This window comes from Neofelis nebulosa, chromosome 4, assembly GCF_028018385.1.
Source record: "Neofelis nebulosa isolate mNeoNeb1 chromosome 4, mNeoNeb1.pri, whole genome shotgun sequence".
Classification (NCBI taxonomy): Eukaryota; Metazoa; Chordata; class Mammalia; order Carnivora; family Felidae; genus Neofelis; species Neofelis nebulosa.
The window spans coordinates 110,851,589-110,875,161 of NC_080785.1; the positions used below are offsets into that span (position 1 = coordinate 110,851,589).

The following is a 23,573-nucleotide window of genomic DNA, read 5'->3' on the forward strand; positions in this document are numbered from 1 at the left end:
CTGAATTGCATCAGGCGCCCATGGCTAACCCAGTCCTCTGCAGAGGAACGGGGGGCTCCACTGATTGAAGCGAGGGCTCCTTTCTAGTCACATGGGGCAGTGGGTGGGTATCCAGATAGAATCAGGGCTGACGGTAATAATTCTTCCAGTTCCGTTTCCATGTGGGAAAACCCCCGCATGTCCAAGAAATTCTCTGACACCAGCTGGGTGTCCTACAGTTAAACTCCGTCCTCAGGCTCCAGAGGGTAAGGGCTCAGTGCACAAGACTGCCCCCTTCCCCCACTTCAGACACCAGTCAAAGTCCAGGTTACCACCTGTGCCTCTGGCTGACTGGTTGTTAATTAGAGGTTCCCATGACCCCCTTGTTTGACCGATTTGCTAGAGTGGCTCACGGAACTCAGGGAAACATTTAACTTCCTAAAAGGATTATAGAAGGATTTAGCTCAGGAACAGCCATATGAGAGAGGTCCATAGGACCAGGTGTTTAGGGAGAGGATGTTGACCTTCCTTCCGTGTCCTGTGCCAGTGCACCACTTCCCCAGAACCACTGCATGCTCACCAATCTAGAAGCGCTTTAAACCCGGTTGTTTCGGGGTGAAACTGGGGGGAGGCTTCATTACCTAGGTGTGATTGAGTAAATTGTTGGCCATTGGTGATGGAACTCAACCTCCGGCTCCCCTCCCCTCCCAGGGGCTCAGGGGTACGGCTGAAAGTTCCAACCCTCTGGTCATTTGGTTGGCTCCACTGATAAGCAGTCCTCATCCTTAGGTCCAATGTAAAAGTCCTCTCGTTAATGTAAAAAAAGACACCTTTCTCTCTCTCATCACTTCGGAAATTCCAAGGGTTTTAGGAGCTCTGTGCCAGTAACAGTAGATAAAGATTAAATATTTAGTTCTTATTCTAAATCATGAAATCACAGCAAGGAGGGTGGGGAGAGGGGACGGAGGAGTGGCTGTAGCAGCATCTAATATCGTCTGCCTTAGAGGCCATGGGCTGTGAGGCGAGCACCTGTCTCAGGTGGGTTGCCTGATGTACCGTGGACTCCACAGAAGGAAGTTGGGGATGCAATGAGACCACGCGGGACTGCCCTGGGTTGTGGTGGGGAGGAAGGCCTCTGCAGAGACATGGAAAGCTGCAGCAGGTACAGAAGGAATTCTGGTTGAGCTAGGCCCTCTGGGAAATATGAACAATGTAGGGTCCTTGCTCTTAGGAAATTTTCAGTCTAGTGGGGAAGACAGATTTAAACCAAAAACTTAGAAAAAGGGCAACTTGGTGACAGTAAGCGTGAAATGGAGGTAAGGTTGATGTGCTTGGGAATGCAAAGGCAGGGGTGCACCTGCTGGTAGCAGACATGACTTTGACTCAGCCTTGAGCGATATGGGGCCCCCAGGCTGAGGGAGCATCTGGGGGGAGACAGGTGGGTGTGGAGGAGGTGATGGGACACAATGAGAGAGGTGAGTGAGGCGTGAAGCCACCTCGCAAACTTGACCCACAGAATAGCTCGCCATCGCTCTGAAACCACGGAGGAGTCCCTGGGGTTCATCAGGATGACGATGACGTGATCTGACTTGTGAGGACATGGTTTTAGAGAATCTTGCAGTGAGTCTCTGAGGGGCAGGCAGGTTGTCACCCCTCGGCAGGGTGCTGACAGCCAAGTTGAAAGGACCCTCGTTCTGGAGATGAAGGGTTAATCAATATGGCATGAGCAAACCAAGTTGGCCACGTGGGATAGTCACCTAGCATGGAAAATTGCAGCCTACACATGTGGTGTCTCTTCATTCTCACCTGGAATGTGTTAATTATGATGAAAGGGAATTCACAACTTCCCTTCTTTCTCCTGTAAAGGAGAAGACTGGGTCCCCGCCTCCTTGAGACTGTCCTTGGAGGAGAACCTTTACAAGCGGGAAGAGGTTTAAATGACCTTCACCACAGGTGTGTGGGTTTTCTTTTTTAATAAAGGAAAACTTTCAAATAAGATGCATTCTACGCCCCCCAGTTTCTGGATGGATAATGCTCTTCTGAACCTGAGTTCTTAAGGAAGAGCGAAGCAAGTGACTTCCTTCGTTTTGAAAATGTTGGTTCACTACTTTTGTGGGTGTTCCATTTTTTGGCTGTCCAGCATCCATCTGTCCATGCAGTTAGTGCCCTGTTTTCTTTTGGGATTTACCCGTCTCCTGTTGTGTGTTATCTCAGTGGGATTGCAATTCCAGTGCCCAGCTTCCTTGATGGAAGCTAGATCTCCTTTCTCCCCTGGCCTTGGGATAGCCAGGGCCCAAGGGCAGCCAGTCGAACCCTTTTTCTGAGGCCTTTTTGTTTTGAGTGAGTGCGGAGGTCGGGGTAGGATTGCTCACCGTAGCCGAGGGTTGCTTGTGAAGACCTTCATCTAGCGAGGCTGTCTTGCTGTCTCCCGTACCTCCACGACGCCCACTCGTTTCTGTCTGGCTCTCCTGCCTTCTTTAGGATCGAATCACCTGCCGATTACCTGCGGTCAGCTCTCCTTTGCTTGAGTTAGCTGGAGTTGGTTTCCGTTGATTGGTGCTGTAGCAGATGCAAGGGGACACATGAATGTGGTTTTGAAGGCTTCAACCAGTCAGTGCTCAATGCGAACAGAGGAGAAAGGAAGTTAGGACCGGGCCCTGTTTTGTATGTCAGCAGGGGCGTGAGGCACTCACCTTGATGCTGAGCGATGCCACAGCCATCACTTCCATTTGGGTTGTTGTGGTTGGCAGGGACTTTTAGTGGAGATAATTCCTTAAAAAAATTTTTTTTTTAAACACTTATTTATTTTTGAGACAGAGACAGAGCATGAACGGGGGAGGGTCAGAGAGAGAGGGAGACACAGAATCTGAAACAGGCTCCAGGCTCTGTGCTGTCAGCAAAGAGCCCGACGCGGGGCTCAAACTCACGGACGGTGAGATCATGACCTGAGCCGAAGTCAGACACTTAACTGACAGCCACCCAGTCGCCCCAGATAATTCCTTTTTTTTTTTTTTTAAAGTTTATTTATTCTGAGAAAGAGAGAGAGAGCGAGCACGTGTGTGAGTGGGGTAGGGGGAGGGACAGAGAGAGAGAGGCAGAGAGAGAGAGAATCCCAAGCAAGCTCCACACTGGCACCGTGGAGCCTGATGTGGGGCTCGAGCTCACAAACCGCGAGATCATGACCTGAGCTGAAATCAAGAGTCGGACACTTAACTGACTGAGTCACCCAGGCTCCTCGAGTGGAGATAATTTCAAAACTGGGCTTGTGCTTTAGAATATTTAAATAAAAGGAGAAAGAAGAACCTGAACAGAAGCATAGAGAATTTTCTTTTCCTCATCCAAGTCTTCCACATGTGCGGATTGAAGGAGCCTGGTGGTCAGAGCACTTAAGGTTCTAGTGTTTGGATCACAGCACATCCTCCCAGCCTCGGGGCCAGGTTGGACCTGGAGGCGGGTGTGATATGGTCTCCGGCTATATGAGCTGGCCTCCTACTTCTTTCTCCTTGGTGCCTTCTCTCTCTGCCTAGTGTCCTCAAGCCCTGCACCCTTGAACCTGTAGCCTTGTCTGGAGGACTTTCTTTTGAGTGTGCTGAGTTCAGTTTGACATTTAATGTGCTCTCCTGCCCTCTCTTTTGCCTCTGACTTTTACAATATTGATTTTTTAATCTTCTGCATGAGGGAATAATTCAGCTCATTATTAGGAAAAGTTCATAAAACTAATGATGAGGAAAGATAATAATTTTTATAACCTACTTCTGATGACAGAAGTGTTCCCATTTCCTACTGAGCAGTAGGGGGCTGTTTTGGAATATATTTGTACATGTTTTCTGTCACTTGAAGACTGGTAGGGTCCCAGATATCATTGGGGTGAAGGCCCTGGGGGGTCATCGGAGCCCCTGTTAGTGATGTATGCTTTCCTTTGAATTGGGGGAGGATGTTTGGAGTCCCAAATGTTCTAGAGAGAAATCAGAACAGAGTAGTTTCTTGGGCTGAGTCTCCTGATGGGCAGAGCTCTACTGTAGGGGAGAATGAGATTTATGACCTTGCCTGTTGGATTCCTGACACATTATTAGGTATGGGCTTGCAGTATACCTAACAGGAAGCAAAAACTTTCATTTCATTTCATTTCTCTTTTGGTGAGTGATTCTTTCATTATTTTCTATCTATATTCTCTGTGTTCCTATTATGTTAGGCCCTGGGTTCATTTCTTGATAAATGGAAATAAATGAGAAACAGCTTCTGATCTTGAGAAGCTCTGTTCATTAGGGGATGTAAGTATTCTCGGAAGTGACTGGACAGCGTTATGGTGTCCGACCAAAGGGACGGGGACACTAGAGGAGGAAAGAGGCAGTGACAACGGCCTCTTCCTGGCGGGTCAAGAAAGTCTTCTGTGGGGAGGTCACCCATGGGCTGGTTCTTGAAGACTCAGGAGAGGCTCTCCTGGTGGGGAAGGCTGAGAAAAAGTGTTGCTCATGAAGGGCGCAGCTAGAGTGGAAGCCGGGGGTGGGTGGGGACACGCCGCCTGGCCACTGCGAGTAGGGTGTGGCAGGCAGGTGTGCGTCTGGGATGCAATTCTGCAAGTCTGATGGTGACCTTCCAGAGAGGGTTTTCTTACTCCTCAAAAGAGATGCACAAGGAGAGAATTTTTCTTCCACTGGACGGTGGATATGGGGAAAGGCCTGAAATAGCGGATGAAGAAGTTGGGACCAAATCCTTCTTCTTCTGGACAGAAGCTGTGAGTGCTTCTCTGCGTAGATGTGGCCCCTCACCTGAGGACTTGCCCAAGAATGGCTGTCCTGCTCGGCTTTCCAGTTTGCGGCAGCAGTGGGTGGGGGGGGTTTGATCTTTTTATTGTTCAGACTCTCTAAGAAGCTGCCACGTAGGTCTCTGAAATCTGTAGCCAGGATTTGAGGAAAATGTCAGATTTGGAAGTTTTTGAGTTGCAGGTTTCTGAACTCCTGAGTGAGGTGGACCATTTATTTTGGTTTCATTATAGCTACACCCCTTCTTCCTAGTTCCCCCTCCTACATCTTCGTCAGTCTTATTCCTCAGCTTACAAGCTCCTTGAGGATAGGGGCTGTGGCAAGATCATTTTGGTCTCCTCAGTAGTGCTCAGCGAATTTTAGAGGCACAAGGATGGTTAGGGAATGGCAAAGCTCAAGTGGATGAGGGGTGCGGGGCAGTGCCCCCTGCAAATAGGTGGAAGCAGGTACCCGGATAGCAGCTCACAGGTCTCTCCTTTTCAAACAATAAAACAGATGCTCACAAAACCTAGCAGCCTTTCAGTGTCACGATCTCTTGGAGTCGACTAGTTTACGTGACTCCTAACCAGAGACTTACAGACTTTTGGTTTAACTTGTGTGGACAAAGGCCGAGGGTGGGCTGGTGACTCAGGCCCGGGGTCAGGCCGCACTCTAGCTGATAATGCAGCTAAGGAGGCCTGACGCCTGGGGGCAGCGACTTGGCATGGCTGTTTGTTTTAGAACTTTGTGGCTCGGGACTCCGGTGGCCTTGTCCTAACACTTCCTCCAATTTGAGCTACGGATAGAGATCCTGAATTCCCATGGAGATCTGTTTGTCAGCACCTAGATGGTTGGTAAAAGCCATCATCTGAAGAGAAAAAAAAAAATGGGCATGTCATCCACAGCCCCTTTCTTTGCTTCCCTAAATCTTGCGGTCTGTTTTTTTCTAGATTAGATCAGGGATTGACACACTTTCTCTGTAAAGAGCCAAAGAGTAAATATTTTAGATTTTTGCAGGCCACATATGGCCTCTGTCACATATTCTTTTGTCATTGTTGTTTTTACGGCTCTAAAAAATGTGAAAAAACCAAAAACCACAAAACATTCTTAGCTCAGAGGCCATGCCAAAAGAGGTGATCGGTTGGATTTGTCTGGTGAGCTGTAGTTTGCTGACCCCTGGGCTCGACAGTGCAGCTCCAAAGATTGTAATTTTTTGAGTCTGTCTGAGTCATCAGATGCCGCGGGCAGCTGGGGGGCAGTGGTGCTGATGCTGATCCTGGTTCCTCACTGGTTACTGTTCCTGTGAAAAGTTTCACAACACGGCGGTACCTGATAGTTTCAGTCTTCCGATTGGTGAAATGAGGACTTTTCTGGAGACGGTGCGGTGGGCTCTTTGGGAAGACTCATGCACTTTTACTTTAACTTCTGATTCTTTTTACATTGGCATTTTTTTAGAGTTTCCATTTCTCTATTGAAATTCCCCATCATCTACACGTTGTCCACCGTTTCCTGTGGATCCTCTAAATGCATTTATCATAATTGTCTAAAGTTTCTGGTAATTCTGACATCTGGGTTATCTCTGGGTTTGGTTCAGTTGATTATTTCCTCTCTTGATAATGGGTCCCATTTTCCTACATGTGCCTTGTAATTTTATGTGCCTTGTAATTTTTTATTGATGCTGGACATCATGCAGAGAAGAACAGTAGAGGCTGAGGAAAATAGGCTTTATGCCCAGAACTGGCCACTCTTCTTCTTTTGACCGGCCATTAGCGTGGGATGCTGGGTAAATTTAGTCTGTATTTAAGCAGGGCGTGGGCTCTGTTGTTGCTTGGCTTCAGACTCTGTGAGGGTAGGACCCAAACCTGTTTAGGAGGGCTTGGGATCTGGGTAGCACAGGGTTTGTCTGTGCTGTCCTGTTTTCCCATCAGACTTTTGAGAGGCCCCGCTTATCTCACCCCAGGGTGCTTCCTTGCACCTTCTCCAGTGGCTGGTGGCTGCTGGGCGGTGCTTGGTGTAGGGCCTGGAGCACCATGGGCTTCTCTCCATCTTCTGCTGGCCCTGTGCGCCTGTGCCTCGGGGGTCCATGGAGGGTATTTCAGTCACTTTCCCTGCCCTGTCCCCAGGACTTTCAAACAGTATACATAAGGAGGAAGAGGCTCATAACTCATGCCACCTTTATTTCACTCTTCCCTTTGGTTGTCATCATTTTATTTTTTAATTTTTTAAAATTTTATTTATTTTTGAGAGAGAGCGAGCGACAAAGAGCGTGAGCTGGGGAGGGGCAGAGAGGGAGAAAGAGAGAGAGAGAATCCTGAGCAGGCTCCGTCTTGTGACTGTGAGGTCATGACCTGAGCTGAAATAAAGAGTCAGATGCTTCACTGACCGAGCCCCCCCGGGCGCCCCCAGTTGTCATCACTTTGAAGCACACTTCACACCCCAAGGAAAATGAAAAGGGCACAGTAGCATGACTGATTTTTGCCTCCTCTCTCGATATCCGGCCCGTATGGCTACTGCTATATGTAGTCCTTTCACTGGGCAGGCGGGCCATCCACAAGGCACGAAGGACGTTCACGGAGCCGACCACCACCATGCCCCATTTGCAGCCACATTCACTCAAAGAGCAAGAATGGGTGTATTCAGAATGCTAGAGAATTAGAATAATTGGAAGGGCAGCTGAGGCTTCTTGGGTTCCTGCTTTCCTCATTAAGGGCCAATTGAAAACTACCTGGCCTTGTGGCCATATGGTAGGATGATTTTTAGAGACAGGAAGACTACAGATAGGCTTGTATGGAAACCGGTTCAACCATATTTTTAGCTGGTTACACACCAAAAAAAGGAACTTTGGTTTATTTCTCATGTATTTTCTACAAACTGGAGGGGGGGGAGGGGGGAGGGTATAAAAACCAGTTGGGGACTACGAGCCTGGTGCGTAAGTTCAGGGCTGGCCCCCAGTGCATCAGGACCGGATCGCGGTGCTCGTGGGTGGTTGGTGTGGATCGACTGGCGGAGCCACTGATGGAAGATGCCCGGCACCCAGGAGCTCCAGGAAGTAGAATGTTGCTCTAGACTAGCGAAGTGGACAGAGCTGTGCCCAGATGAGCCCATCCCTGGGGTCCCTTCACTCGTCTGTGCTGTTTCCTTCCAGAGATAGAAGTGGGGCAGACAGGGTTGTGCATTGTTGGGGCACTTCAGCCTTCTTTTCTTCTCCGTTTCCATCCGTGGGCTTATGACATGGGGTTGATGTGAACTGATTCCTAGAACAAACCAGTCATGCAGGCTTCTGGAGAGACAGGCTGGAGTAGTGTGGAGGTGGGGGGCTCACGGAAACACCCTGGTGATGGGCAGCTGCCTGGGGCTTCCCACCTGCGTGGTATGGAACGCGGGCCCTCTGGCTCAGCATCACTACTTTTTGTCCACCTGGCTGTGTCTCAGGATCACCTGGGAAGTTGGCAAAAATACACAGGCCAGACACAACCGGATCAGACTCTTTGTTTCTGTGGCCCTGGAATCTGTATTTTTAACAGCCTCCACCTGATGCTGGGGGGGGTAGGCCCAGAGCCGGCTCCTGGACTAATGTTGGGAGCCGGGTACCCCACGGAGGTTGTGCTCCTCTTGCCGTTTGGGCCCCTGAGTGATGGGCAGTGTTCCCACTGGTGCCGTGGCTCCCCACGGTACTCGAGGGCAGGGCTGTGCTAGTTGAAATGTGCGGCAGGTGACTAATAGCTCCCGTCCCCCATGCAGCTCGCTGCCTACATGGATGCCTTTATCAGACTTCCTGGCCTCAAAGGACAGCAGGAGCTCTTTTGCTGAGGATAGCTAGGAAAGCGAGTTGGCTCTCTGCTGGTACTGTGCCCCGGCAAGGGTCAGGTGAGCTGGGGTTGGTATTTTGGGGGACAGGTGATAAGAAACTGTTGCCAGAGCAGGCAGTGACAGCTTCAGGGCATGAGTGATGTCAGACTCCCGGCGATGACATGGACTGTGTACGAGAGCTTGACTCTTAGTTCCTTGCAGCAGCCACCCGTGTGATATCTGAGGCAGGTGGCAGGAACAGGAAGAAACCTTCTCAAGGCACGTAGACCCACTAGCTGGCTTGTGCCTGGGAGGGCTACTACGGTCTAGTTGCTTCTTGGGTCACTGGTCCCCCAGTGAGCCCAGGGGACCTGAGGGTTGAGCTCCTGGCATTGCCACTGAGACGTCTGTGAGGCTCTTGTTTACTGTCCACCTCATTAGGTGCATTGCGGTGGTGTCCTTGGGGGTGGAAGAGCCCTGTTTTTCCCTCAGCCGTTGGTCACATTTTTAACCACTGGGAAGGTGGTGGTTATCCTGGCAGTGAGAAGGAGGAAGGCCAGGGTGAGGGCATGTGTGACGAGGTGGGGTTGAGGGGGCCAAAGGGACCAGGGGGGTTGTCTGGACATGGTTACCAGGGTGATGCCAGCTGAGCAAGGAGACGATGACTAGCAGTCTCCAGCTGTTTGAGTCCTAATAGAAAGTGGGAGATGCGTGGACTCCTTCTCTTTAAAGAAAGCTATTGCTCTGTGGACTCCTCAGATTAGAACGCAGGGATTTCAGAATCTGTTCCAGAATGGCCCTCCTGCGGGAAGGGAGATCCCAGCCCTTTGGGGTAGTGAGGGAGGGGCATTCAGTCCTCTTATTTCAGAAGTTGGGATTCCAAGTGGGTTTTGCACCCCGGACTGATGAGGATTTTGTGCAGCTTCCTCCCCTTCACCGCGTCACGGATCTGCAGATGCCTTCAGTTTTCCCTTCCTGGCTCTGGTGCGTGGCTCAGGTGACCTCTGCTGTGTGCTGACAGAAGCTGGAAATCCTCATTAGCTGCTAACTTTGTTAGGCAAATGGCTGATTGCAGTTCCATTCCTGGTGTCATTGCTTCTAATTAGCAGATCGCATGTCTACGAAAATGTCTCTTAGCACCAGGGATGAGCTAAAGAGGCTGACAGCTGGGGCTGGGATCTGGAGAGGATTGTGAAAGAAGCTTTTTCTCTTAAGCCTCTTGAGGGATTCTGCTGTCGACCTCAGCCAGGCTCCTTGGCCTCTGTGTGCCCGATGGGTCCCAGGGGATCTGGGCCCTAGACTTCCTTGGAAAAACCCAGCAGTGGGTGGGCGGGGGGAGTGACGTGAGCCACCTGACAGGCATCGCAGCGGCAGGTGGTACCTTGCTGCCCTCCTGCTTTGTGTCTTGTGAGAAGCCTGGGACCTGGCTGAGAGTTCAGGGCTTTGGTGTTTTGAGCAGGTCTTGGGCACCGTGGGCAAGCCTGAAGTTGCAGGGAATCCTGAGTCGAGGACGCGGGCTGGAGTTGGGTAGTCTGTGCTGGCAGTGCCGGCCTCTGAGAGGGCGCAGGTGCCTGCCTTGTACCCACTCCACTCCTCCTCTTCTCGAAGCAGTGCCGCCCCCCCCGCCACTCGCTCCCGCCTGTGGACCGAGCAGGGCTGGCCCTACAGCCCTAACTGATCTTGGCAGTAGCGTGGTTTCCTTTTCTGTCTTGCTCGAGTGAAATCGGGCTGGCGCCTGCCCACTTCTGTGCATGCCTCTAGGACGCCAGCAGGGCTGTGGAGAGGGGAGGGTCATGGTTTATTTTAGGTCTCTTTATGTGGTTTATGCACAGAGTCTTTGAGGAGCTACCATTCTGCCTTTTCCTTTCTCCGAAAAAAGGTTTTAGCTTTGTCAATTAAGCAGATTGCGTTTGCATCCTCGGGTAGACACCACTGCTGGCCACTGGCAAGGTGAAGAATTGCAAAGGGGTTGTTTGGCTGACACACGTCAACAAGTGGGACCGCGGAAAAGTCTCAGACATTTCCCCCTTACCTCAGTGTCCACTCAGTGGCTGAGCGAGGTCCCCGTCTCAAGCGTCTGGGCTGTAAGATGTGTGCTCTTGGATGGAGCAACACGTATGTCAGTCAGGAGCAGTTTGGGCCGCAACAGAAGCCCAGGTGGCAGTGGCGTCAGCAGTGGGGGTGCGTGTGTGTGTTTATTTCGTGACTAAGAAGTCTGGGGGCAGATGGCCCAGGCAGGTGCCGCAGCTCAGTGCCTCAGGAGAGAGCCATTGACCTCCTTTCCTTTTGATCTACCATTCTCACTGCAGCTCTCCTCATGGCCTCAGGATGGCTACCGTGTCTCCAGACATCACATTAGTTCTCCAGGCAGGGAGAGGGAAGGCCCCAAAGCCTTGTCCTCGTGAAGTTTAATTTTCTATAGGAGGGACCCCTCTCTGAGGACTGTCACCAGCACAACTGTGTCACAGGGCCACGTCTGGCTAAAAGAGAAGCCGAGGTAGTAATTTTAGCTGGGCACCTGACCGCCCCCAGAAATCTGGTTTGTTTTTCAAGAAGGGGCTGAATGCTGGTCAGGTGGCTAGTGGCACCTTCTGTAGTGTGGCAATGTAGAAGGAGCCCTACTTCTGGACTGGTTAGACCTGGACACAGATACGCCAAGTACCCTCTCTGTGGTCTTGGACACCTTCCATAACCTCCATGAGCCTCAGTTTCCTTGCATGTCAAATGGCAAGCACCCAGAGCCGTGAGGGTGCTTCAGTGTCACGATGTAAGGAAAGAAGTCGGCACGCTGGCTGGCAGGTGGAAGGCAGTCTGTGCGTTCCTGTCTTTGCATCATGCCCAGCTCCCCCAAGAGCAGGAGCAGAGAATTCAGCAGGTGGCCACCAGTTCCCCCAAGTGCAGGAGCAGAGAATCCAGCAGGTGGCCAATCTGAGCATAAAGGGTAGCGGTGGGGACTGACTCCATGGTGGAGAAGGGATGCTCCCGAGGGCAGGCATGATGACTGTTGCCGGGTGCTGGCTTTCCTGCTGTCCCTCACTGGAGTGGACGTCATTTATCTGAGGCTCCCGTAGCACCCCTCCCTACCCGCGTGCCTTTATTCTAAAGCAGCCCTTCAAATTCCCGCTGGGCCTTCTCTCCAGGCCTCCAAGTTTGGCTCGAGCTTTTGGTGCCCGTGCTCTCCTGGTTGGTGTTCTCGCTGGTGCCCAGACTGGAGTGTTTTCACGTGCCTTAGGCTCTTGTGTGGCCGAGGGGAGGAGCTCGCTTGCTCACACGCACCCACGTTCTCAGCAGCACCTCCTCCGGCCTTCCCGAGTTCCCACAGGCTTTCTCTGGGGCATTCTCGTGCCCTGCTCTCTGCTAGGGCCGGGGTGGTCGGGGAGCAGCTGAGGGGGAGTGCCGAGCAGAGCGGCTCTGTGTGTAACACCTTTGTTCCACGTGTGCCAAGCTGCGCGGCTCCGGTGCCCCTGGGCTGACTGCTCTTCCAAAAGAGGGGACTGCTTGCGCTCTTTGCCACCCTGCCCCCAGCAGGCTCGCACGGTGCAGGCAGGGCTGCCCCCCTCAGCACCCATTCCCCTGTTACTCCTGCTGGCTCTGTCTACTCACGCCCTTCCCAACACACATGGCCCTCCGTGGATTCCTGTCTCCAGTGCTCCCCATCGCCCCAGCGCTCTTCCCCACCTCGCCGGTCCCCTCTCCTGCCTCTGCACCTGCACCCTGTCGGCTGCCGCAGGAGGTGTGCTAGAGCAAGCAGGGCAGGATCAGCCGCAGAGCCTCTCTGTTCTTGGGGCTCCCAAGTGTCAGACAATGTTGAACACGGGGCCCATTCTCTAGTTGACTGGTCGGACACGATGTCGGCACCTTATCTTCACGCCGACACACACTGGACATTAATAGAAATACATCGCCACGGCACACGTGTGGAATTTCAAGCAGCTGCCCGGGCTGGCGCCTTCGATAGCCTATTGTGTGCTTAACCTCTTCCGAAGAGGTTTTTGATGAGAAATGAGTAAGACTGTTAACTCTCGGCGGCTGGGTATGTGGCAGGTTTGCTTTCTTCTTCTTTTTTTTTTTTTTTTTCCCTTTTCCCCTTCTTGATTCTCTGCAGTGCTTCCTTAATCTTTGCTCCAGAGGAGTGGGCTTTGCCGCCTCAGGATTTCTTATTTAATCTACTGCTGCTTGAGCAGGGCTCTTCCGGCACTGATGGGAGCGGCCTTGGTGGTGCGGGGGGTGGAAGGTGGTAGTGGGGGAGGCTTCACTGCAGGCCGGCTTATTTGGTCTGAGTTTCCCCCTCTGGTCCTAGTTCAAGGGGAAGCCTCTTATGGCTGCACGGGGCCATCGGGGCTACCGACTTCTCCTCTGAGATGCTTGCTCTAAGCACTTAGAGTCATTTTTTCCCTTTATCTCCTCTCCTTATTTTTTCTCAAGGGCTGCTAGTGATGCCCTAGATTTTCCTGATTGGCATCTGAAGTCCAGGAGAAGAATGACTCACTCAGAAGACCGGGTCTCGATGTGGCCAGGGGTGGCTGGGGCCGGCATGTCATGGTGGTGTCTGGACTGCTTCCCACGTGGGATAGCTTTGTACACTTGACTTTCCCCGGCTGTAAAGTGGACGTAACAACGTGGCAACTCATAGGCTTGGTGTGGGGTTTAGAGGAGATCGTGTTTTGGCGTCTAGGAAAATGTCTGCGCTGTAGAGGTCCACAGTGAAAATCAGACCTCAACGTTTCCTCATGGCCTAGGGCTGAAAAGCATTCCTTGCGTCAGCTTCTGGATCATGTGTCTCACTCTTCCTTCTACGACGGCTGTTGTTCTCTTGGCCTGTCCTGCGTCACACAGCTGTTTCTTAACTCTCCCCTCTCTCTTTCCCCCGCACCCATTCTTGGCTTTTCCCGACCCTTGTCTTCATCCCCATCTTCCAGCCCAGACGTCTCCCTGCCCTGCAAGACTGGTACTCACAGCTGGTCGCAGCTAGCCCTTCCTTCCCTTCGTCCTTGGGTCTGTTCTCCACGCCCTCTTTGCCAGACTCCAGTCGCGGGTACACCTGTCCTCCTGCTTCTCTAAGCCTGGGCCTGGGCTCCTGAGGGCCGCCCCAGGAAGTCACATGATGACCTGAGGTTCATCACTGCTGCTGGCTTAATCCCTTTTGCCTTTTCCGGGTGGCTACCATGGCATTCTGCACCTCACCTGTCCTGGGCTCTGTCCATACTCACGTGCGCAGCCCAGTTCAGCTTTCCCTGTCCCTGCCTTGCCAACCTCTCTTCCCTGTCCTCTTACAAGGGGCCTTACCTGCTGCAGCCTGGGTCTGGCCCTCTTGTCCCCATGGAGCTTACTCTGGTTCCTTCCTGCTCCTGCTCTGCTCCTCCCAATCTGAAACCAGCCCCCCTCCTCCAGCAACTACCCTGGGTGCCACCTTGCTCTCCTTTTCCTTTAGCATCTTGTTTTGAAATCAGTAAAATCGTCATCTCACTTCTCTACCTCATTACAGTTTGGTCTTCACTTTCCTTAATAGTTCATTCTCAGAAATTACTATGTCTTTTTCCAAGAAATCTGATGCCTTTGTTCACGTTTGTCCCACACTAAAGAGTCTCCCTGCCTTTAAACTCTGACCTCTGTTTACCTTTGTGCCTCCCTTTTTGCATGCTCTGTCCATCTGTTCAACACACGTTCACCAAAGGGCACTGTTACCAGTACTGGCTTGGGTACACAGATGTGACAGGGTCTGAGCCCTGCTGGAGCCTGTAGTCCAGTTGGAGAGAAAGACATGAAAAACAAGGAAATACTCATTAAATTACAAACGGAGAGAAGTGTGATGCCTTTAAAGAACAAGGTGTGTGGAGAGAGAGAAACAGTAGGGACCTGATTTACATGGAGGTCTGCAAAGGCTTCTCTGAGGAACAGACGTTTGAGCCAAGGTCTAGAAGGATGAGAGGAATTAAAATAAGAACAGGGAGGAGGACACTGTGGTCAGAGGGAGGTCCATGGCCAAGGGTCTTGGGGTGAGGGAGCTCAGTGAGGGCAGAAGAGCACAAGGAGGTGGGGGTGGATGGCACAGGGTCTGGTAGGCACGGTAGGAAGTTTGGGGCAGAGGCAGGAGGGAGCCTGTGGAAGGTTCTCACAAGTGTTCTTTGCAGGGTGGCCTAGAGTGGTAGGAGATCCATGGGAAGCTATCCAGGAGTCCTGTGAGAGGCCATGGTGACCCAGACAAAGGACAGTGACCAAGTGGGTGGCAAGAATTGCACAGAGAAAGAATTGGCAGTTTGGGGCATGTGGGCAGAGGGAGAAGGAAGTGCTGGGCATGATTTCTGGGAATTCTGGCCTGAGGTGCCCTTTGCTGACTTGGGGATGCCAAGGGGAATGAGTCCTCTCTGGACTCCCTGCCTCTACCCCTTCCCAAATGAATGTGCTGTCGCAGGTAGTCCTAGTGTCAGGGCGGAGACTGAGCTGCTGTAACAAAGAGGCTCCCAAATACATATATTCCTCTTCCCTGTGATAGTCTAGAGGTACGTGGGTGGTCCAGGGCTGGCGGGGGGGGGGGGGGGGGGGGGCTCTGTCAGCCTTAGCACCTGTGGGTTCAGGATGGTTGCTCTAGTTCTCGTGGTTCCCAGATCGTGGGAAAGTGAAGGGGCCACGAGGGCGCACACTCACTCAGTCATTTAAGGGCAAGACCTTGATGCTGTTTCTGGACATGGCCGCACCTGGCTACCAGTTGCCTAGGAAATGTAGTCCAGCTGGGAGCCCTGCTGAAATGCTACTACCTGGAGGGAGGGAAGAATGGGTATTGGGGGGCATTTGGAGGTCTGCCACTGTTATTCTTCCTCTGAGACTCCCTCCATGTCTGCCTTTGGCCTGGTGTCTGTTTAGGGCTTTGCATTTCCGGGTGCTGGCTGGACATCTCTCTCGACGCCTTCAGGTACCTCCAACTGAGAATGTCCAGAACAGAAAGTGTCTATTTCCCAAACCCGTGCTGCATTCAGTCACTTAATGAAATATCTTGTACTTGGGATAACTGCTCAGTTGTCCACGCGTAGCAGTGAAAGGCCGTGGAGAAGGTACGGCGCTGTCAGCTCTGCCTGGAAACTCAAGGGAGGTATTTCTTTTTTTTTTTTTTTTTAATTTTTTTTTTTCAACGTTTTTTATTTATTTTTGGGACAGAGAGAGACAGAGCATGAACAGGGGAGGGGCAGAGAGAGAGGGAGACACAGAATCGGAAACAGGCTCCAGGCTCCGAGCCATCAGCCCAGAGCCTGACGCGGGGCTCGAACTCACGGACCGCGAGATCGTGACCTGGCTGAAGTCGGACGCTTAACTGACTGCACCACCCAGGCGCCCCTCAAGGGAGGTATTTCTGAGGAGCAAGGGAAGATACTGCGTCCGAGTTGAGTTGTCGCTGCCTTTTCCTTCCTGGTGGTCAGCTGGCCTTCCAGGCAGCTGGCCTGAGGGGCTTCCGCTGAGAACTTAGACATGTGTCTCTGCTGTTTTGAAGACGATCCATCAGGAAGCTGAATGTGGCAGGGCATGTGGCTCTTCCATGGCCATCTGTCCACAGTTGGGCCCTGGCCAGACCTCACAGAGGGACGGTGTTTTCCAGCAGATCAGATGGAGTCAGAGAGAAGTCCTTCGGGGCTGGGGACTCCCTTCTGGAAGTTGGATTGAGAGGAGGAGGTGGAAGACTGAGGCTGAGTCCAAACCAGCCTGGCTGCTGGTGCCCGAGGCTCCCTGGAGTGTCTGGCCCTGCTTGAGCACAGTCACCTCTGGAACGTGAGGCCCCTGGGTAAGTTCCCCCACCTTCTTCCCGAACCCTCCCCTGAGTGAGCAGACCCACCCACCTTTAATGCTAATTCCCTTTGCAATGAGCCTGAACTTCACTACATCCCAGGTAAAGCCAGCCCATTAGCACTGCCCCATCTGTCACCATAAACGGAAAGTTCTTCTAACAGGTGGGCAGGCAGCTCTCCCATGCTAATGAGGAATCTATGAAATTCCTCCAGGGACTCCGTTGTGGCACTGTCACAGGTCCAGCCTTTGCCCTCCTTCGCGGGAAGACGCAGCTGACGGAGGGCGGTTGGTGCTCTGTGCTGACCCCAGCACGACCCTCTTGACCTCCAAAGGCTCTCGAAGGCTGGGAGAATGAGATTGCAGTGGAGGGCGTTCTCATCTTTCTTGCCCTCTGGTTTTTCCCTGGTGGAGTCACCACCAGGACTGGAGGAAGGGAATGTGTGTTTTATCTTTTGTCTGGCCTTGCAGGGCCTCTTGGGGGCTGGTGTTTTCCTCCTGGCCTCTGATAGCGCTTCTTTGAACACAGTTGCTTTTTCTCCTTAGGAAGAATTTGCCTGTGTTGCACTAACTTGATCCTTGCCTCCATTCCCCTAGAGCAGTAGCATTTTGCTCCTCTTCTGGGCTCTGGCAGATCAGACCTGGGTTTTTAGGAATTTAGGGTGAAAATTTCTCAGTTTTTGGTTGTGTCCGGCAGCTGGATTGGCGGCAGTTGCATAGCACGGATTGAGGAGCCGGGTGACCTGGGATCGATTCCTGCTTCCCAGCTGTGCTCCTTGATAATGTCATTTAACTCTCTGTTGTCCCTTCTGTGAAGTGGGGATGATGGCTGTGCCTGCTTGCCAGATTGTCATGAAGGCTTCTTGAGATAACGAAGGGAAAGTGCTTAGACCGGGGGCTTGGCACGCAGCAGGACCCAGTACATGTCAGCCCAGCTCTGTTGCCCCCAGATCACTCCCAGCCGTATAGCAGGCCCGCCCCTCAAAGCCCCTTGCCTGCCCCACTCAGCGACACTTGCTGATGTGCAGTGACACTCACTCATGTGATGGTCACATAAAGGATTTTCTGTTCTAAGCCGTTCACATCGGGTTTTGGACCAGGCTCTTAGGGTAAAGGCCAGAGCTCAGAGTCCTAATGTTTGGGGGCAGGGGTCAGCCTCCTGCTGTGTCCCTGCCTCTCATTTTCTGCATTCCCTGGGGGCCGGCTCTGGGGTTTAAGAAGGGATGGGAAGGAGGCCAGGCTCTGAGAAGAGCCCAGCTGACTCCTTCCTACTGTTGATCCTGTCATAGGTCCCGCAGGAATGATACCGGTTGTTACCACAGCCAGAATCCCGCTGTGCTTTGTGAATGAAGTTGAGGCTGGGTTGTCCTGGAATCCCTTCCTGTCCTGCGTGTTGGGGCCACTAGGTGGCAGTCCTGGGCCACTCGTCTGCCTGGAGGACCCAGGGCTGAGAGCAGGCCTCCACAGGCGGGGAGGGCAGGCCCCTTCCCCAGAAGGCTGGAAAGGCCCGTTATTTTGGGTTTGATCTCCCACTGTCCCCTTCACCTTTTGTTGGGAGACCCAGGTTTTTGCCTCTGTGGTCCCCTGAGGCTTCCTTTTGTTGGGGCTGCCCTGGGGGCTGGTGCAGATCCCTGGATGGGGCTGCCTGGGGGATGACTCCCCTCTCCTCCCGCAGTATTCTGCTCCTCTTCCAGAAGGTTGCTGATGGCTTGGCTTGGGTCCAGAAAAATGTAGGGGAGGCACAGTTGGAAATAGATGAGGAAGGAGAAATGTTGGGGTTTTCTGCTGGGCCACCCTGGGCCTGGGCATTCACTCCTTAACCAGAGGTTCCTTTGTTCCCAGAGCTGGTAAGCCCTATTGCCTTTCCTTGCCAAATAACCGAGGCCAAGGCCAAAGTAAGAGGCACGTCTGTGGTCTTCCTCCCTGGCTGGCAGATGGGCGGGGAGACAGTAGGACTCCTGCAAGCGCTTCCGTGGGAGCTGGTGGCACCCTCATGTGCCTTTTCCTTGGCTCCCTTTTGCAAAACAAGCAGATTCTGACTTTGCTGTGGGTGGATGGACTGCCACAGTTTTGGCAGCCAAGGAGATTTTTCAAGGCCCGGAGGGGAAGGGACACAGAGAAATGAGCTAACCTCGTGGTGACTTGAACTTCCCCTGGCAAATAGCTTGTTGGGTTTAAGGAACCCCCAGTTGGCATCTAGACAGACTTTCATGCTCGTTTTTTGCTGAGAAGCCAAGGTCCTGACAGCAGGAACCGTGCTGTCCTTTTGCCTTCCTGAAGGTGGCGGAGGAGGGGCAGGCAGGGAGTCCTGGCCGGGTGCAAATCATCCTGATGATATTCTAGTGAGCGTGCTGCAGCCCGCACGCCTGCCTTCCGTAGCTCCGGCACCAGGGTGGAGTCCTGCGTGAACGCTGGACCGGGCCTGGGTGGAAACGGCTTCTAGGAGAGCTTGCTTAGTTGTCTCAGCCTTACCCGGCCCTTGGCGTTTTCCTCCCAGATCTGCGAGCTCCTGCTCCTCTTTTCCACCTTCGGGTCATTTTACCTCCCCCCTCACCTCCTCCCCCAGCTTTGTTCTGGCACACAGGCACACTGCCCCAGACCCTTGTGGGCGGTCTTTCTGCAGTGGTGGGTCAAGAGAAGGCCTGTAGGCTTTGTCCTTTCTGCTCTATGGGCCGCAGCTCTCCAGCGGGCGTCTCTGGGCCGGTGGGCAGTGGGTGCTGTGGCACACACATGCCAAGCCCTACTGGAAGTGGGTGCCACCTGAGAGATTGGCAGTGGAGCGACCTGGAGGAGCTCATATGGGCTCCTTTCCCTAAGGGGGCGGGGAGGACAGGATGGCCTGTCTTGAGCCTTTATCGGGAAAGTATTGCTTTGAAAGTGGTGTACAAATTCCAGGAGGAGTTGGGGTGTGTGTGTGTGTGTGTGTGTGTGTGTGTGCGCGCGCGTGCGCGGCGGGGGGAGGGGGGGTTCTTATTGGAATTGTCTGTCTGCTTCTTTAAAGAGTTCACAGCAGCATAGAAGGCCCTGTGAGCCTGGTCTGGCTTTACAGGTGGATAAAGAAAGCAACCTGTTCCATGTTAACCCATAAAGTAGTCACAGTAGATACCGCTCCAGTTTGAATTGGAGTCTGAAGTGCCCTAAGAGGGAGATAGTGACTAGTGGAAAAATTAAAAAAAGAAAATCTCATTTTTGTTACTTAAACAACTTGCGTGGCCTAGGCTAAGTGCCTCTGGGCACTGGTTTCTCCATCTGTAAAATGAGGACAGTTAACACCTAATTCACAGGGTTGTTGCAAGGGTAGAGTGGAAGTAAACAAGCTCTAAGTGCCTCGCGCAGCGCTTCACACACAGAAGGGCCTCAGTGAGCTGGCTTGTGGTCGGCATGGCCTTTCCTTCAGCTCTGAGGCCAGGTACTCAGCCTGTGGGCAGTGTTCCAATCTCCCAGGACACCCAGTGGCACCCCTCTCCGCTGAGCTGCTTTTAAGGTGCTGGATTTGGCAGAGGAGGGAGCAGGGCAAAGGAGGCTGGCCTGTCCAGGAACAATCTTTCTGACATTTCATCTCCAAAGCAGGCTGCTTCGAGTAGCTCAGCTGCCAAAGTGAAAATCCTGCGCGTTCCCCCTAATTGGTTTTCAGGAGAGATTGATTTTTGCCTGTGTAACTGCTGCTAGGAACCCTGATGTCTCTCTCCTTAGGGATCACGTACCTCCAGATGAATTTTGGTTTTAGCCCCCACAGAGTCCATCCTCCACCTTTTCTGTAAGGATGCATTTAGGAGTCCTGGAGTAGGTGCCTTCAGCCTTTTGGCCCTGGAGGCTGTCCCCTGAAAGGGTCCCCAGGTTAAGAAGCCTGATGGCACACCAGTAGACGAGGCTGCTGTCAGTCTTCCTGAGTCTGGCTTCTTCCCAACGAGGTAATGAGTGGTCGCATTCTAAAATCCTGGGGTAAGGGAGGCTGCAGAGAGAGTCAGGGCTCCTCAAATAGACGGAGAATGATAGCCTGGAGAAGAGCAAGCCAGCTGCTCTGGTTCCAGGGAGAGCCAAAGAAGGCGCGCGGCACATAAATGGCACCAGGAGAGAATGTGAGGTGGGAGAGGGTTAAAAGAAGCTAGAGCTGAGTAAAAATGCTTCTTACAGCTCTCCGCAGGGTCTGTCCTGGCTGGCGTGCGGCAGCTCTGTCTTCAGGAGGGAAGGAGGTACCCAATTATAGCTCATCAGAGCTGGGAACAGAACAGGTTCCAAGTCTGTCTCGCTCGGTCCTGTCACTGCACAGGGGACCTGGGGCTCGGATGAGCTTAGCTGGCCTGTCTGAGGACCAGGGCCAGTGCCCGTGTCTGAAAGTCCCCGGGCATCTGTCTTGGGCTCTGGGCTGATAGTATTGGCTGGAGGGTCATCTCGGAGGCTCTGCTGCACAGCATGGCATCAGGAAGTGTCTTTCACACCGTTCCTTGAAATCTGGTAGTTTCACTGAGCTCCTCAGGGATTCTGTAATATATCTGTATTTGAGTCACTGTAGCTCTTTTTTTGGCAGCCCGATTATTTAGGCCTGACAGGTAGGCACAACTGTCTCATTAAATGCAGATATATTTGTGTGGCTTGAAAAAAAAAAATGGAACATTCCATTAGTCTAAAAAAAGACTCAAATAGTCGTTCCTTTTATTCAGAAACTCAATGTATTAAAATTTGTTGTCGTTAAATTTATGAAATGGGAACAAGTATTACTTGTACCTTATTATCATGAAATGCTCAGGTGTTTAAGGTGCTGGTGTGTCAATGTGTGTGTGCACACCCACGCCTGTGTGTGTAGACACAGTCACTCCTTATGCCTGGCCCTGGGGCTGGGTGCTTTGCGGATAATTTCTCAGTTGACCCTTACAGTGCCCCTACTACGGGTCTCAGCTCTTGTTCTGCAGATGACTTGGGGTCTCGGGAAGGTTCGGTCCCTTGCTCAGAGCCCTGCAGCAGAGCTGGGCTGGGAGCCCCACTCACAGCAGCTGGTCTCTAGGTATTGCTGCTGGAGAGCCAGATGCAAATTGTAGCTGCAGAACACAGGGCAGACCCCCGGGCTTGTGCTCTAGGCCACAGCTTCTCTCCCTCTGTGGCCAGGATTCTCCACCGCCCTCTGCCCCCCACCGTGCATTAGAATCTGGGGCGGAGGGAGGTGGAGAGAGGAAATAGAGATTGCAGGAGCCTCTTGGGTGATTCTGTGAAATACGCCCACTATTGAGAATCGATAGTTTTTGTAAAAGGAGAGAGATGAACATTATTAAAACACTTCTCCTTTGTGTCCAGAAGAACTGCCGGGGGAGCCACAGGCTGTTGGAGCCCCCGGCATCCTCAGTGAGGGCGGCATCCGCTTTAACCTCTTCCTCTCTGCTCCGGGGCCTTGGAGGTTTTTCCACCCTGACTTGCAGGCCGCGGGTCAGTGGGGAAATAGCAGTTCTTTTCAGGATCGCGTCCCCTCTGAAAACCCGTCTCCCTCCACACCGGTGACACCCAGGCTGGAGGGCCTGGGAGGCCTCGGTTTCCTCCTCTGTGATACCCAGCAGCCTCATAGGGTGTGCCTGTTCGGTCAACAAAGGTCTGTTGAGTGCTTTCTGTACACCATGCTCCGTTCTAGGCCCTGGAATACGGCGTGGGCAGAACAAGTCCTCACTGTGCTTGTATTTTAGTTGTATAGACTCTAAGTACAGACAGACGCACGGTAAACGAATAGATATAGGTCACATGGTAAGTGTCATGAGAGAAAAGCAAGTCACGTTTTCCGAGGGACAGAACGCGAAGGGTAGCTGTGCTTTTTTCTTTTCGGCGGAGGTGAAATTCACAGAACATAACATTTTAAGGTGTTAAGCCACTGGCATTTTGTACGTTCACATTATTGTGCAACCATCACCTCTACCTGGTTCCAGAACATTTTCATCAGCCCCAGAGGGGCCCCATTGGGTACACTTTTTTCATACAGGGAGGTGATATTTGAGCAGAGAAGCAAGGAAGTGACCCATGAGAACATCTAGGGTGGGAGCTTTCCTGGTGGGGGGTACAGCAAGCGGGGAGACCTTGAGGCAGGCTTCTTAGGCAGATGTGAGGAGTAACGAGGAGGCCAGAAAGGCTGAGCTGCGCGAGAGGGGGAGAGCTGTAGGAGGTGGGGCGGGTGGGCCTGTGGAGGCCACGCAGTGATCCAGTAGACCAAGGGGAGTGTTGGAGGGGCTGGAGCACCCCAGCGGCATATTGGGCATATAGCAGGTGCTCACTACGTGTGCAGCATCCTTTCCCTGTGCCTCCCGGGTTCTCTAGAGATCATAACTTCTTGGTCTGGTGTTCGTCTGGTTATCTGCGTGTCTTTTGTTAACGAAGGCGAGGGTCGTGTTACGTGTGTGTGTTTGGTTTGTGTCCTGGTACCCCTGTACATTGACCAGCGGCTTTACACATTTCTCACTCTTCCTGTGTGCTTCCACATGGAGAAAACACCTTTCAAAAATCAAACAGATATTTATGTTTTCCTTCGCAAAATTCCAAGTTGTACCCGGGGACATCGCCTCAAGAAAAGTGGAGAAGGCCCAGGGAAAGATCTTCAAAATTAGTAAAACAGGGATGAGGCGGTAGTGGGGAGGGGACGATGAAGAAGGAGAAATGTATTTCTCTGAAAGGACAACCTCAAACACGAAAGGCTTCTGCACGTTGGAAGGCCAGGGCCGCTTTATTGATGATGCACGGGTCATTGGGAAAGCAGAGAGAGGGAACACGGATTCCTTCACCAAACTCAAACTGGAGCCAGGAGATATTTGCTGGAGATCCAATAGGAAACACTGCTCTTGCACAGCACACAGGTATCTTGGGATAAATGCCACAGTGGAACAGGCTAGAAACTTGAGCCAGCCTTGAGAAAGATTTAGATCGAAAGTTACACGGGCAAATGCCTTCCACGGCCAAGCAGGCCCCAGAAGCAAGTGAGAATTGGCCACGGAACACGGCAGGGAGTGGTGAGGACTAGGGCACAGTGGGGCTTGTATGGCCCTTCCATGGGGCAGCCTGCTGTTGGCTGAGCGTGTGGGCCCAGGGGTGCTCGGCTGCAGATGTGGGGCTTTATGAGAAGTTTGAAATGCCAGCAACTGTTCACATTTTTAAAAAGAGGAGGAAGGAGCTGGAGGAGAAAGCATAAACTGTGTGGTATAAGCAAAACAAGTCTGAAGGCTCAAGAGAGTCCAAAGGCCCATGGGGTTTGCAAACTCCAGTTTGGATAAACCTACCCTTGGGTCTTTTGAGGGGAACGCAGGTTGCCTGTGAGTTTTGAGC

The 23,573-nt window shown here is 52.4% G+C and overlaps 1 protein-coding gene across 3 annotated transcripts in view; it reads left to right on the forward strand.

Moving 5' to 3' along the window:
• Positions 1-23,573, forward strand: part of CHCHD6 (coiled-coil-helix-coiled-coil-helix domain containing 6) — a 251,132-nt gene that overhangs the window by 27,693 nt on the left and 199,866 nt on the right. The window lies entirely within an intron of this gene.